The sequence below is a fragment of the Chiloscyllium punctatum genome, chromosome 31 (assembly GCF_047496795.1).
Source record: "Chiloscyllium punctatum isolate Juve2018m chromosome 31, sChiPun1.3, whole genome shotgun sequence".
Taxonomy (NCBI): Eukaryota; Metazoa; Chordata; class Chondrichthyes; order Orectolobiformes; family Hemiscylliidae; genus Chiloscyllium; species Chiloscyllium punctatum.
In genome coordinates, this window is record NC_092769.1 from 44,963,500 (window position 1) to 44,979,555 (window position 16,056).

Here is a 16,056-nt window from a genome sequence, read left to right on the forward strand (position 1 = left end):
TGTGTATGGGAGAAAGATTCACATTTTAGATCATTGGAAGCTCTTCTAGGGCTGAAGTGACCCATATAAGAGGGATGAATTGCACCTGAATTCGAAAGGGACTAATATACTGGCAGGGAGATTGCTGCAACTGCTGGGACGAATTAAATTAATAAGGTGGGCAAGGGGATGGGACCCAGGGTGATAGTGAGGAAATAGATCAATCTGACACTGGTACAGTTGGGAAAAGGAGCAAGTCAAACAGTCAGGGCAGGCAGGAACAAAGCAGAGAACAATGTAGGACTGATAAATCAAGCTGCATATTCATCAATGCAAGAGACCTAGCAGGGAAGGCAGATGAACTCAGGGCATGGTTAGGAACATGGGTCTGGGATATCAGAGCAATTGCAGAAACGTCGCTCAAGGATGGGCAGGACTGGCAGCTTCATGTTCCAAGATACAAATGCTACAGGAAGGATAGAAAGGGAGGCAGGAGAGGAGGAGGAGTGTCATTTTTGATAAGGGATAACATTATGACTGTAATGACAGAGGATATTCCTGGGAATACATCCGGGAATTCATTTGGGTGGAAGTGAGAAATAAGAAAGGGACTATTACCTTTTTGGGATTGTACTATAGAGCTCCACATAATCAGCGGGGAATTGAGTAACAAATTTGTAAGGAGATCTCAGTTATCTATAAGAATAATAGGGTGTTATGGTAGGGAATTTTAACATTCTAAATGTAGACTGGAACGGGCATAGTGCTAAGGGTTTAGATTAGATTAGATAAGGTTAGATTAGATTAGATTACACTGTGGAATACAGGACATTCGGCCCAACGAGTCCACACCGATCCTCCAAAGACCAACCCACCCAGACCCATTCCCTTACATTTACCCCTTCACCTAACACTATAGGCAACTTCGCGTTGCCAATTCACCTAACCTGCACATCTTTGGACTGTGGGAGGAAACTGGAGCACCCAAAGAGTGGAATTTGTTAAGTGTGTACAAGAAGATTTTCCTATTCAGTATGTGGATGTACCTACTAGAGAAGGTGCAAAGCTTGACCTTCCCTTGGGAAATAAGGCAGAACAGGTGTCAGTGGGGGAGCACTTTGGTGCCAATGACCATAATTCGATTAGTTTTAAAATAGTACTGGCAAAGAATAGATAGGATCTAACTGTTAAAGTTCTAAATTGGATAAAGGACAATTTTGGCAGTATGAGGGAAGAACTTTGAAAAAGTGATTATATGCGGATTTTTGCAGGTAAACGGAAGGTTGGAAAATGAGTAGACTTCAAAAATGAGATAATGAGACAGTATGTTCCTGTTGTGGTGAAAGGCAAGGGTGGGAGGTGTGGGGAATGCTGGATGACTCGAGAACTTGAAGGTTTGCTCAAGAAAGAGAAGGAAGCATACGTCAGGTATAGACAGTAGAGATTGAGTGAATTCTTCAAGTATAAGGGCAGTAGGAGTATACTTAAGAGGGAAATCAGGAGGGCAAAAAGGGGGCATGAGATACATTTGGCAAACGGGGTTAAGGAGAATCCAAAATGATTCTACAAAAAAAGCATTAAGGACAAAAGGGTAACTAGGGAGAGGATAGGGCACTTCAAAGATCAGCAAAGCAGCCTATGTACCAAACAGCAAGAGATTGGAGGGGGATATTAAAGGAGTATTTGTGTCAGTGCTTACTGTGGAGAAGGGCATGGAAGAAATAGAATGTGGGGAAATAAACAGTACATCTTGAAAAATGTCCACATTACAGAGGAGAAGGTGCTGGATGTCTTAAAACACATAAATGTGGGTAAATCCCCAGGACCTGATCAGGTGTACGCTTGAACTCTGTGCGAAGCTAGAAGTGATTGCTGGACCCATTGCTGAGATATTTTTATCATTGATAGTCACGATGAGGTGCTGGAAGGCAGCAGGTTGGCTAACATGGTGCCACTATTGAGGAAAGGTGGTATGGAAAGCCAGGGAGCTATAGCCCAGTGAGCCTGATATCATTGGGGGCGGGGTGCGTTGCAGTTGAAGGGAATCCTGAGGGACAGAATGTATTTGGAAAGGAAAAGACTGATTCGGGATAGTCAACATGGTTTTGTGCATGGGAAATCATGTCTCTCAAACTTGATTGAGTTTTTTGAATAAGGAGCAAAGAGATTTGATGAGGGCAGAGCAGTAGGCGTGATTTATATGCACCTCAGTAAGGCGTTCGACAAGGTTCCCCATGGGAGACTGGCTAGCAAGATTAATTCTCATGGAATACAGGGAGAACTAGCCACTTGGATACAGAACTGGGTTGAAGGTAGAAGACAGAGGATGGTGGTAAATGTTTGATTTTCAGACTGGAGGCCTGTGACCTGTGATGTGCCATAAGGATCAATGCTGGATCCACTGCTTTTCATCACTTACATTTAAGATTTGGATGTGAACACAGAAGGTATATGTAGCAAGTTTGCAGATGACACCAACATTGTCGGTGTCATGGCCAGCGAAGAAGCTTACCTCAAAGTATAACGGGATCTTGATCAGATGGGCCAATGGAGCAAAGGTTGGTAGATGGAGTTTAATTTCGATAAATGCAAGGTGCTGCATTTTGGAAAGGCAAATCAGGGCTGGGCTTACACACTTCATGGTAATGTCCTGGGGAGTGTTGTTGATCAAAGAAACCTTGGAGTTCCTAGTTCCGTGGAAGTGGAGTCCCAGGAAGACAGCATAGTGAAGAAGGCATTGAGTATGCTTCCCTTTGTTGGTCAGAGCATTCAGTACAGGAGTTGGGAGTTCATGTTGCGGTTATACAGGGCAATGGTTAGGCCACTGTTAGAATATTGCGTGCAATTTCCCTCATAAAGAAAGGGTGCTGTGAAACTTGAAAAGGTTCAGAAAAGATATTCAAGGATGTTGCCAGGGTTGGAGGGTTTGAGTGACAAGGAAAGGCTGAAGAAGCTGCAGCTGTTTTCCCTGGAGTGTCGGTGGCTGAGGGGTGACGTTATAGAGGTTTGTAAAATCATTGAGGCATGGATGGGATAAATAAGGTTTTCATTGTTTAAAGGCAAATGTGACATTGATGTTCCAGATGTGATGCAACTGGTTAAACCACTCTGCATTAAGCCAAACAGAATTCACTTAAACACTCCGGTTGAAACACAAACAAAAGAAAGTGGCATTAAACGATTGGAAAACATAACCGACTACTTGATACAGTAACTGACTAATTTCCTGATCCAATGTTGTAACATCTCATAAACACACCCCTTGGCAAAAAGGTAAATACAAATTCGTATTCTTACAGGCAGGAGGGAACAACAACCAGAGAAATACCCGAGTGCTCAGTTCGGAATCATTCACTGAAGCTTGCAACCTTCTGAAACTCAAAACATCTTGGGAATGCTGCAGCGAGACCAAAACTAGAAGAACCTGAACGTGGACGTGGACGTGGACGTGGACCGGTTGGGCCCGTTCCCACACTGTAAGCAATCTAATCTAGTCCAGCAGTTGGAAGTGAGGGCTGATAGTAGATCCTTCACCCGACACCTTCACTCATAAAAGGTTAAGGCACACAAAAGATTGACTGAGGCTACTTAGTTTAACATCAATTATTGAAAAGAATGGTGGGGTCTTTAAAAAGGGATGTTATAGCAGAAAACCGAGAATGGCTTTACAAAATGGAAATCTTGCCTGAGAAAAGTATCGGAATTCTTGGGGAAAATGGAGGAAACCGTGATTGTAATATGTTTTGATTTTCTGAGGGTGTTTGATAGCACCCATGGATAAGATTACTGAATAGGAAAGGAGCCTTGGCTTTGGAGGGACTGTATTAACATGGAGAGAGGAGTTTTGAAATACCAATCAGAAAAGTTCGACTAAGAGTTTTATTTTACAGGATGTCGACCTGTGGAGTACCACATAAGTCTGTTCTGGAGACAAAACAAAATTACAAAGTATTTTGATGACTTAGATGAGGAAAGTGAATATATTGTAGGCAAGTTTGCGAATGACTCAAAAGTTGGAGCGGAGACAAGTGGTGAATATGACACAAAAGGAAGTTTGCGGAGGGATACAGATAGGACAAGAGAGTGAACAAGGAACTTTGCATAATAATGTAATGTGTATGAAACAAATGAGAACAGACATAAACAGTGAAGTTATACATTTTAACAGGCAAGATAGAGATTGAATTCAGAAATCTACAGTGTGTCTGCATCTCCGAACCACAAAAAGTTAGCTTTTAATTTCAACTGTCAATAAAGGTGGCAAATGTCATGTTGGGATTTGTTTAAAAACTAATGGAATATTGAGATTAGGAACAGTCAGATCGAGCAGCTAATGTGTAACTGAGGAGCTGGTGCAGGGGTTAGGATTCCCATTTTTCAATCATTGGGATTTCTTCAGGGATAGAAATGACCTGTATAAGAGGGATCTGAATTGGAAGGGCACAGATATTCTTGTGGGGAAATTTGCTAGCAGTATGCTGAAGGTTTTAAACTAGTAAAGGGGATGGTGGGAACCAACAAGATCGTGAGAAAAGAGAAATGTTTGAGGTGAGATATGGTGAGCAGTTCTAGGGGTCAAGGCAGATAACAGTTTGGCAAGAGCGAGGGAAGGCTGCTAAACTGCATTTACTTTTATGCAAGAGGCCTGACATGTGAGACAGATGAACATAGGGCATAGATGGGAATGTGGGACAAGGATATCATTACCATTACAGAAATGTGGCTCAGGGATGAACAGGACTGGCAGCTTAATGTTCCAGGATATAGATGCTATAGAATGTATAGACAGAGGAGCAAGAGAGGAGATGGAGTGGTGTTTTTGGTTAGAAAGAACATTACAGCTGGATGTAGAGAGGATATGTCTTGGAGACTGCCCAGTGAAGTTATATGGATGAAACATAAAAATAAGAAAGAGGTGATGACCTTGCTGGGATTGTAAAATGGGCCTCCTAATAGTTAATGGGAAATTTACAAGCGATTATGCTATCTGTAAGAAAACACGGATAATGGTCATGAATTTTAACATTCCAAACAGAGTTTGGGGTAGTGTTAAGATCTTGGAATGTGGAGAAATTGATTAAGTGTGTACAAGAAAATGTTGTTATTCAATATGTGGATGCACCTACCAGACAGTTCACAATACTTGACCTTCTGTTGGGAACCAAGGCAGGGCAAGTGACTGAGGTGTCCATAGGGGCACGCCTCAGGGAAAGTGATCATAATTCTATTGGTTTAATAATAATGATGAGAAAGGATAGAATTGATTTAAAAATGAAAAGTTTCAAATACGAGTGTGGCCAGTTTCGATGGTATTAGACTTTGAGAAGTTGGTTGGGGGAGGTTATTCACAGGTAAAGGGACGGCTGACAAGTGGGAGGCCTTTAAGAATGAGATAATGAGAGTTCAGTGATGGTATGTTTCTGGTTGTGTGAAGGGCAAGGCATGAGGAAAGCTCAATGATGAGGGAAATTGCAACTTCTGTCCAGAAAAAGAAGGGGGCATTCATCCGATATGGACAGCTGGGATTGAGTGAATCCTGAGAAGGGTATAAGGGCAGTCGGAGTATACTTAAACAGGAAATCATGAGGGAAAAAAGTGGACATAAAATTGCTCTGGCAAATAGAATGAAGGAGAATCCGAAAAGATTCTAAAATTATTTTAAGGTTAAAAGAATAACTAAGGAGAGAATACAGCCCTTAAAGATCAACATGGCTTTCCATGCATGGAACCACAGGGGATGGCAGAAACACTAAGCAAATATTTTGCATCAATATTTACAGTAGACAGGAGCATGGAAGCTAAGAAACTTGGGAAATAAATAATGTGATCTTAAAATGAGTTCATTTTAGAGAAAAGGAGGTGTTGGAGGTCTAAAGTAGAAAAATGGAAATAAATCCTGGAGACCTGATTAGGTATTTCCCAGAACTTTGTGGGAAGCTAGGGAAGAGATTCCTGGATACTTTGCTGAGATATTTGTATTGTTGATAATCATAGATGAGATGCCAGAAGACTGGAGAGTGACTAATGGGGCAGCATTATTGAAGAAAGTTGGATGGAAAAGCCAGGGAACCATAAACTGGTGAGCCTTTCACCCCAGAGATGCTGCCAGACCTTCTGAGCATTTCCAGCAGTTTCTGCTTTTGTTTCTGATACACAGCATCCACAGTTCTTTCAGTTTTTATTTAGTAGTCAGAGAGCATTACGTTTTGAATTGGAGGCCTGTTAGAACATAACAACATCCGAACATAAAAAATACAATCAGGAGTAGGCCATCTGACTCCATGAGTCAGCTCTGCCTTTCAATAATATCGTGGATCATCTTTCAATGGACTGAGACTCCACTTACTCACCCCTCACTCTAACCCTTCATTCCTTTACTCTTCACAAATCTATATTCACCTTAAAAACATTCAACAGGTTAGACTTAGCTGCTTCGCAAGACAGGGGATTCCAGAGATTCACAACCCTTTGGGTGAAGACTTTGGCTTGACCAGCTATCCTTAGTAGCCACACACGCAGATGACAAGCAACATGAGTTCGACTGGGACAACACTACTATTATAGGACAAGCCAAACAGAGAACAGCCAGGGAATTCCTAGAGGCGTGGCACTCATCCACAGATTCAATCAATAAGCACATCGACCTGGACCCAATATACCGACCACTGCGACGAACAGTTGGAACTGGCAACCGGAAGCAGCAGATACAAATCAATATAAATACCAGAGGAAACGTCACAGAAGCGCTTCACAGGAGGCTCCCAAGCACTGAGGATGTCACCAAGACAGGGGATGAAACGTTTGCAACACAAATTCCCAGCTCAGTAAACAGAACCACAACAACGAGCACCCGAGCTACAAATCTTCTCCCAAACTTTGAGCCTCCCTGCTTCTGTCTTATCTATCCCATTTATAATTTTACAAACCCAGTACCCCATTCTTCTGAATTCCAATGAGTATAATCCCAGTCTGCTCAATCTCTCCTCGTAAGCCAACCCCCTCATTTCCAGAATCAACACAGTCAACCTCCTCAGCAAACCCCAGTGCCATCTCATGTAAGGCGATTAAGAGTGTACAGAGTATTCCAAGTGTGGCCACACCAGCGCCCGATACAGCTGCAGCTCCTAATTTTAAACTCTATCCACTAGCAATGAAGGACATTATTCCATTTGCCTTCCTAATTAGCTGCTGTACTCGCAAACCATACTTTTGTGTTTCATGCACAAGAACACCCAGGTCCCCCTGCACAGCAGCATTCTGTAATTTGTCACCATTTTAAAGTAGTCCACTTTGTTATTGTTCCTACCAAAATGGATGACCTCACGTTTACTAACATTGTACTCCATCTGCCAGACCCTTGCCCAATCACTTAGTCTATCTATATCCTTCTGCACATTTTGCACTATCAATCATTTAAGTGGCTTCTGTGAATTACAACACTCTACACTTGGGTCTCTAACTCGAAGCAATCTATCTGAATTGTAAACAATTGCAGTCCCAACAATTGTAAATAATTGCTGTCTCAACACTGATCCCTGAGACACATCACTAGCCACTGATTGTCAAACAGAAAAACACCCATTTATCCCCAATTTTTGCGTTCTGTTAGTTCACCATTCTTCTGTCCATGCTAATGCATTGCCCGTAACACTGTGCATCTTTATCTTATGCAGCAGCCTTTTGTGCAGCACCTTGCTGAATGCCTTTTGGAAATCCAGATACACCATGTTCACCAGTTCCCCATTGTCTACCACGCTCATTGTAACCTCAAAGAATTCCAATAAATCAGTTAAAGATGACTTGCCTTTCATGAACCCATGCTTCATTAAATAAATGTAGGTGTTGCATTTTTGTAAGGCAAACCAGGGCAGGACTTATACAATTAATGGCTGGGCCTTGGGGAGTTTTGCTGAGCAAAGACACCAAAGGGTGCAGATGAATCATTCCTTGAAAGTGGAGTTGCAGGGAGACAGGGTGGGAAAGATGGTGTTTGGCATTGGTCATAACATTAAGTGTAGGAGTCGAGATGTCATGTCTCAGCTCTACAGAACGTTTGTGAGGCCACATTTAGAATTATTACAGACAAATCCTGCTGATCATTTCTATCAAGGATTTTGTGAAACTTGAGAGGGTGTAGAAAAGATTTCCAAGAATGATGCTGGAACTGGAGTGTTTAAGGTATAAGGTGAGGCTGAATAGGCTGGGGCTTTTCTTTTCCCTGCAGTGAGAGGAAAGGAGGCTGAGGAGTGGCCTGAACAAGACCTATAAAATCATGTGGGGCATTGATATGGTGAATAGCCCAGGCCTTTTTCCTCGAGTGGGAGAATCCAAAACTAGAGGACAGCGAATTAAGGTGAGAGGAGAAACGTTTGAAAAGAACCTGAGGGGTAACCTTTTCACATGTATGTATGGTTAAAGCTGCCAGTGGTAGTGGTGGAGGCAGGTTCATTTACTGCATTTAAAAGGCACCTGGCTGGGTGTATGAACAGGTAACATTTAGAGGAAGATAGGCCAAATGTTTGGCAAATGGTACTCAGATTGGGATGTCAGGTCAGTGCAGTTGGACCGAAGGGTATGTTTCTTTGCTGGATGTCTGTATACAATAATCTTTGTTAAAACTGAAAAAAACCTCTATTCTTACCACAGCTGGAACACTGTGAATTGTTCTTTGGACTGATATCAAAGAAAAGATACACTGGAATGTGAGACAATCCACACGAGGTTGAGTCGACTGATCCTGAGGATGCAGGGACTGTCTTGAGAGTAGAGATTCGAGTCATTTGGGCCTATACTCAATGGAACATAGAAGATTCAGTGGTGACATTCTGAAACATCGATTATTTTCAGGAAACTTGATGGTGTAAATGCAGAAATGTTGTTTCCCCTTGTGGGAGAGTTTCGGACCAGGGAGTAGAATCTCTGAATTAGAGGTCACAAATTTCGGGCAGAAGAGAATTTTGTCTCCCAGAATGTAGTGAATCTGTGGAATTCATTTCCACAGAAGACTGCCGAGATTGGGTCATTCAGTATTTCGAAGGCTGAAATGGACAGATTTTGATTTGGTAATTGAATCAATGCTTACATTTAAAACGCTGGAAAGTTGAGATGAGGATGATCAGTTCAGCCATGATGTCATTGTGTGGAAGACCAAACTCCATTAGCTGAACAAGCTGCTTCTGGTTTCCTATCATTGACCTTTGCTCGAAGTTACTCTTTTCAGAATTATATAGGCCTCATTTAAATTTCATGTTTGAAGCCCAGCTGCTTCAATCTCTCCTCATCATGAAAAAAGACAGGGATCATCTTTCTCCCTGTTTGATGGCATTGCATTCTGCCTCGAATGCAGTGACCGCCTTTATCGTCATAGAGTCCTCCAGTTCTGTTGAATATTTGTCAAACACAACGACGACTGTCACAGAAAAGGTTAAAGACAAATCAAAACTACATTTAAACTACCATATCAAGCACACTGTCGGCATGTGTTGCATGGAATAGACACATATTGCATATTAAATCTCTCTCAGCACTCATCCATTAAACACTGCAAGGGTTGTTCATAGATGATTTGCGAATGTGCCTGTAGATGATAATCTGCTTGTATAACAAAGTTTCGGTGCATAGTGTTGTTCCCTTTTTATTCTGGTATCAAGCATTTCAAAATCAAAAGACAGTGGGTAGGAGTCCAAGCCCCTTTACACGGCTACATCAAATGTTTTCTGTGATTGTACAGCTCATGAAATGGGCTGGGTAAATCTCCCTCTATATTGTGCTGTCCAATGCAATCATGTCAAATATATTTTGGTTTAGACACAGAGTAGAGCTGCGTCCAGGGTTCCCTAAAAAAATCCTCCCAGAATAGGTACAACACAGAGTCGATACAGAATAAATCGACCTCTACAATATTAAACATACCATGAGATGTGCGGTAAAGGTTAATTATAGTCTAAATAAGCATTGCCCTGAACCATTAAACATTCCTCAGCCAAGAATAATACTGCTGTGCTACAATGAAAACGCTATCACAGTCTTGCAGCCTCATTCCTATCAAGCATTTCCAGATCACTCAATACTCAGACAGATTTTTGAGAAAATCTTGACTCAAATCTCTCTAAAGAAATGGATGAATTTGGCTGAGAGGATATGTTGGTGAGGTGTTGGATCAGGTTATTAAGGAAAACATCGTCCGATTGTGGAGAGCCAAAACACGGCATCAGATATAAAGAAAAAAGGGGAGAATGTAGGAGGGGAAGAGAGAAAAATAGAGACAGAAATATTAGCTGTGCCAATGTATCTCTGAATTATAGACTTTTGACTAAACATGACAACTGATACCTCTGTCATTCAACAATCATACAACGTATGTATTAAAAAGTCCTAACATCAATTAGTATTGGAATCCATTGAGTTATTTGCATTTTTTCCACAATTCGTGTGCTGTGCTTGTGGGGAAATATAAATTAGGGTTTTGTGGTTCTGTAATCTATTCTGAGAATTCTATTTCTGTGTTTATTTACATAAATGCTTAATTGGCTTCAAGGAAGTGATGATGACAGCAAAGCCAGATGAACAAAGTGATTTGTTGGTAAGATTCAAATCGAAACAAGTATGTTTTAAGAACATTGACCATTTGTAGAAGTGAATACAAATTTATGAAGACGAATTGCAACAGATTTTATTTATTGAAAACTTTTATTTAGGTTAAAAATTCAGTGCTGAAAATTCTGCAATTAAACTTAAATGTTGAACTGGATCTTCTCTGAATGACCAATGATTTATATTGTAGTCCGTTTAGACGGTGCAACATCACTCAAAGTGTGTGTTAGAACATTCACATGAAATACTTGAAATGACATCAGGAACTGCCGCAACAATTACATTTAATTGATATAGTTGTTGTGAGGTTTTGTTACACGTATTACATTCTGGTTAGGGTCAGCGATGAGTCCCTATCCCCAATTGGCCATTGAATAACTTGCTAAAGCCATTTCAGAATACAGTCAATTCCTTCCCAGTGGGTCTGGAATCTCATGTCGGCCAGACCATGGAAAGGTGACAGATGCCTTGGCATTCGTGCAGCAGCTGTTTTTATATTTTTCCATTGACTCCGGCTACATGGTCACCATTTGGCTTTCTTTCCGATTCCAGGATTTCTTTAAATTCAAATTTCACCCTGGGCAAACGATGGTATTCCAAACCCTGGCCATTCAACATCAAACTGGAGTTCGAGAATGCTGGTCTCATGATATCACCACTGTGATCCTAATGTGGGAAATGCACAGAAAGCACAGAAATGCAATAAATCTGACACTTTACTTCATGAACAAAAGTTGGAGTGCAATACTGGCAAGAACTCTCTTGCTGTTCACAGCAACACCACAGGAGACTTTGCATCCAATCATCAATCTTAAATGTGTACCGGGCTCTGTCTGAACAGCCTGACTCACCATAATTTGCATTTTTGAATTCTGCACTGACTTATGAAAAAGTTAGTCACATATCCCAAGAAGGTGGTCATCAGCTACCTTTTTGAAGGTCTGCCATCTTGCTCGGCTAATTATGGTTGATCTTTCTTAAGCTTTATTACAACCAAATGGCTTCTCAGTCGAGACTATCGTGCTGGAAAAGTACAGCAGGTCAGGCAGCATCCAGAACAGGAGAATCGGCGTTTCGGGCATGAGGCCTTCATTAAGATACCTGATGAAGTTGTTATGCCTGGAACGTTGATTCTCCTGCTCCTTGGATGCTGCCTGACCTGCCGTGCTTTTCCAGCACTACACTCTCAACTCTGATCTCCAGCACCTGCAGTCCTCACTTTCTTAGTCAGGTTCGGCACAGGAAAGGAACCATCGCCTTTTTGTTGAACAGGTCGGCAGGCCAGGTAGGAAAGTCACACATCCTCCTCTGAAGGACAATACTGAACCATGTATCATGTTTCAAAACTTTGGTAGGTCTGTGATTATCATTCATTACCCCAGCATTTTCATTTCATACTCTTTCATTAATTGAAGCTACCATGGTAGAGATTGATTCTGGAACTTTGCTCCAAACCTTTTGATTGCTTATTACATACCCATAATGCCTCCTCAACCACTTTCTCAAACTGTCATGTTAGCTTCAATGATTTTTTTTTTATTTACTCATGGAACACGGTGGTTGTTTTCAGTTGTCTGTAGGTGTCCTTCAGACGATGGCAGTAAGCTGCCTTTCTGAAATAACATGTTCCAAAATGGCCTGAGGAAGGGAGTTCCAGATTTTTACCCAGTTACAGTAAAGGATCGTTGATATATTTCCATGTCAGGAGTGGTTTAGAGAGGAGCTTCAAGTGGTGCTGTTCCCAAGTATCTGCTATTCTTGTCCATCGAGATGCAAGTGGTAGTGGGAAGATACTGTCTCAGGAAGTGGCTAAGTTTCTGCAATGCAGTATTTTAAATAATGCATATGGCAGGTATGCCGGAAGAAAGGCTTAGGCCCGAAACGTTGATTCTCCTGCTCCTTGGATGCTGCCTAACCTGCTGCGCTTTTCCAGCAACTCATTTTTCAGCATACGGCTGGTACTAAGCATCAGATATGGAGGCAATGGACGCTTGTGGATGTGCTGCTGATCAAGTGGGATGCTTTGTCCTGGACAATGCCTAACTTCTTGAGTGCAGTTGAAGGTGCTCCTATCCAATCAAGGGGTGAGCTGTGCTATTACTCTCCTGACTTCTGTCTCTTAAATAGTCAATTGGCTTTGCAAGTCAGAAGGGTGAGTTACTCGCTGCAGTATTCCTCACCTCTGTCCTGTTGTTACAACCATTGTATTTATATGGAGTGTCCAGCTCAATTTCTAATGAACAATAAAACCCAGGATGTCGATGGTGAGGGATTCAGTGATGGTAACACTATTGAATGTCAAGGGGTTTTGGTTAGATTCACTCCTATTGTCAATGGTCTTTGTCTCGCAGTTTTGTGGTGTGAATGCTATTTGTCACTTGTCAGCTCAAGTCTGGATATTGTCCAGATTTTGTTGTGTTTGAATGTGGACTGAGTAGTCACAGAAAAAGTGCTAGATCAATGCAGATTTCACTTCTGACTTTCTGATGGAGGGAAGGTCATTGCTGAAGCAGCTGAACATGATTGGGCCAAGAACACTTTCTTTAGGAACTCCAACAGAGATTTGCTTTGGCTGAGACGACTGACCTCTAACAAGCAGAGCCATCTTCCAATGTGGGAGGTCTGACTGCAGGCAGCAGGGAGGTTGTCAACTGATACCCATTGAATCGAGTTTTGCTAGGACTCCATAATATCACACTCTGTCGAATGTGACTTTAATGTGAAGGGCTGTCACTCTCCCCTCATTTCTGGAATTCAGTTCTTTGTCCATGTTTAAATCAAGTCTGTAATTCAGATATGAGCTGAGTAGGCCTTGCATGACCCACATTTACGCAGGTTATTGCTGAGCTAGTGCTGCTTGATAGCACTGTGGAAAGCACTTTCCGACACCTAACTCATGATTGAGCATGGACTGATGGGGCAGTAATTCACCAGGGTGGTTTGACCTGTTTTCTGTGCCCAGGACATACCTGGCCTATTTTCCACATTGTTCATGCCAGTGTTGTAGCTGTACCGGGAGTGCTTGGCTAGCACAAGTCATCAGTATTATTGCCAGAATTTTGTCAGGCTCCATAGCATTTGCAGTAACCAGTGCCACTCGCCCAACAGTGTCTTGATTTCACGTGGAGCGAAGCGAATTCCCTGCTGACAGGTATCTGTAATATTGGTGATCTATGGAAGATGCTGAGATGGATCAGACAATTGGCACATCTGGCTGAAGGTTGCTGTGAATGCTTCTGCCTTAACTTTTGCGCTGATGTGTTGTTCTTTCCAAAGCAGAGCAAGGGAATATCTGTGGAGCTTATTCCTTCAATGAGTTGTTTAATTATCAACCTTAATTCACGACTTGATGTGGCAGCACTGTGGGCTCAGACCCCAGCTTCCTGAATTAATGGTCTAGCCACAATATCGAGGAGAAAGTGAGGACTGAAGATGCTGGAGATCAGAGCTGAAAATGTGTTGCTGGAAAAGCGCAGCAGGTCAGGCAGCATCCAAGGAGCAGGAGAATCGACGTTTCGGGCATGAGCCCTTCTTCAGGATTCCTGTAGATCGCTTATCATTTGTATTTTGTAGATTCCAACAATACATCATATATTCGCTTAAATTGTTAGTCTCGAAACGGCTTTACTTCACAGACTTTAGGATATAATGTTCTGTTTTGAATTCTTCTCTCCGACAGGCAAGGTCATTGATGTCACACTGGCTTTCCTCCTCACTAATTGCAAAACCAAATGTTTTTCACCTCATCTATTAACTTACTGATCAAAATCACTCCATTCTTGACTAGACCTTTCATATACTCTGCAAACATCAAAGGATCCAGCACCAAGTCATATAGTAAGCCACTGGACACAAGACATCTTCATAATGACTACATTCGACCATTACCTTCTGCCAACAAATAAACTTTCGATGCATTTGCCAAACTGCACCAGATCCCATGAACCCTTACCTTATTGAAGATGCAAGATCTGGTCAAAAACCTGATTGAAGTCAAGAAGCATTACATCAACTTTTTACACCCGATGTCACATCTCATTGCCTCTCCGGAAAACAGAATCAACCACTTCCGATATGATATCACTTCCACAGTGTCAAGAACAAACGGAAAGATTGCTGTAGGTCTCAACATTGTATTTAATTCCATTCCCATTTTCCAGAATGAAACAGAAGAGACACAAGATTATTTCAGCTAGAGTAAATTATCTGTCAGAGAAATAAGAAGAGTTACCATGCTGAATTTTATTGCTTAAACTTTACTTTCCCAACTTTTAATTGATGCTGTCTCTTAGATTTACTTATTAACTTCCCTCAAGCTTTCTACTTTTAAACATAGGTTTATGAGCGAAACTCCATATTGTCATTTAGCTCCTTTCACCCGATGGTAACTCTTCTTAATCTCTCTGACAGATAATTTACTCTAGCTGAAATAATCTTGTGTCTCTTCTGTTTCATTCTGGGAAATGGGAATGGAATTGAATACAATGTTGAGACCTACAGCAATCTGTCCGTTTGTTCTTGACCCTGTCAGTGTGTGTTCACCCTCAGAGGTAGGAAGACTGTTTGTGCTGATAATACGGAAAGTAGCGCCTGATGGATCATTCTCAGCTGGCGCGCAACTTCCTGTTTCTATGTGCCAGCAGCAAGCCACACATCTCACTTCTGATCAGAAAATAAACCCAGGGGATGCAATCTGGCGGAAACATCTGTCAATGTGGCCTATATCAGGACACAGAGTGTGAAGCGATCACATCGAAGTGACATTTGCAAATCGACATTTCGATCTCTGTTTCATGGTCTGATTCCAGGACGTCATTGGACTCGTCTCTCGACCATCGAACAATCTCATTCGATTCACTAACATCTGGAACATATCGACATGCACCTTGTCATGTCTTTGATCTTGTACACCTTGTTACTCTCTCTTCAGATTTAATGTTCCCAGTTTTTGATTCTGCCTTCTGTATCCATCACCTCCACAGCCGAATACATTCTGTTTGATCTGTTTCCTAAATTTTGATCAACTAAACAAACAATACAGTTTTGTACAGACAGGAATGTCGGTCTGTCAGATGAACAGAATCAATATATGAAGAGATCACCTTGTCAGTATCTAACTCTGACCGACATTGAATTCAAATAAACCACAGCACTGTATGGTTTCAAACTTTGCAAATCCTCTCTCTTTGAAAGAGCTTGTTCTAACGGTTAATTATTTTCTTGATTATTTCAGAAACTATGACTAAAAATCCCTATTTTTAACAAAGTTTCAAATATTATTAAAAGTTGCAGCACTGGCATTTCCTACAGCGAGCTTTGTGGTGTTTAAATGTTCTGGTCAAAATTTGCTTCAAGCAGAAGACCTAATCATTGGTTTCTCCGAGTTCCCAGCCATTGCACTTGCAGTTCCATAATAACTGCAAGCAATTGATAAGCCCCAGAATGAACAGAATGTCCAGGCCCTGTACACATCCAAACGCCATG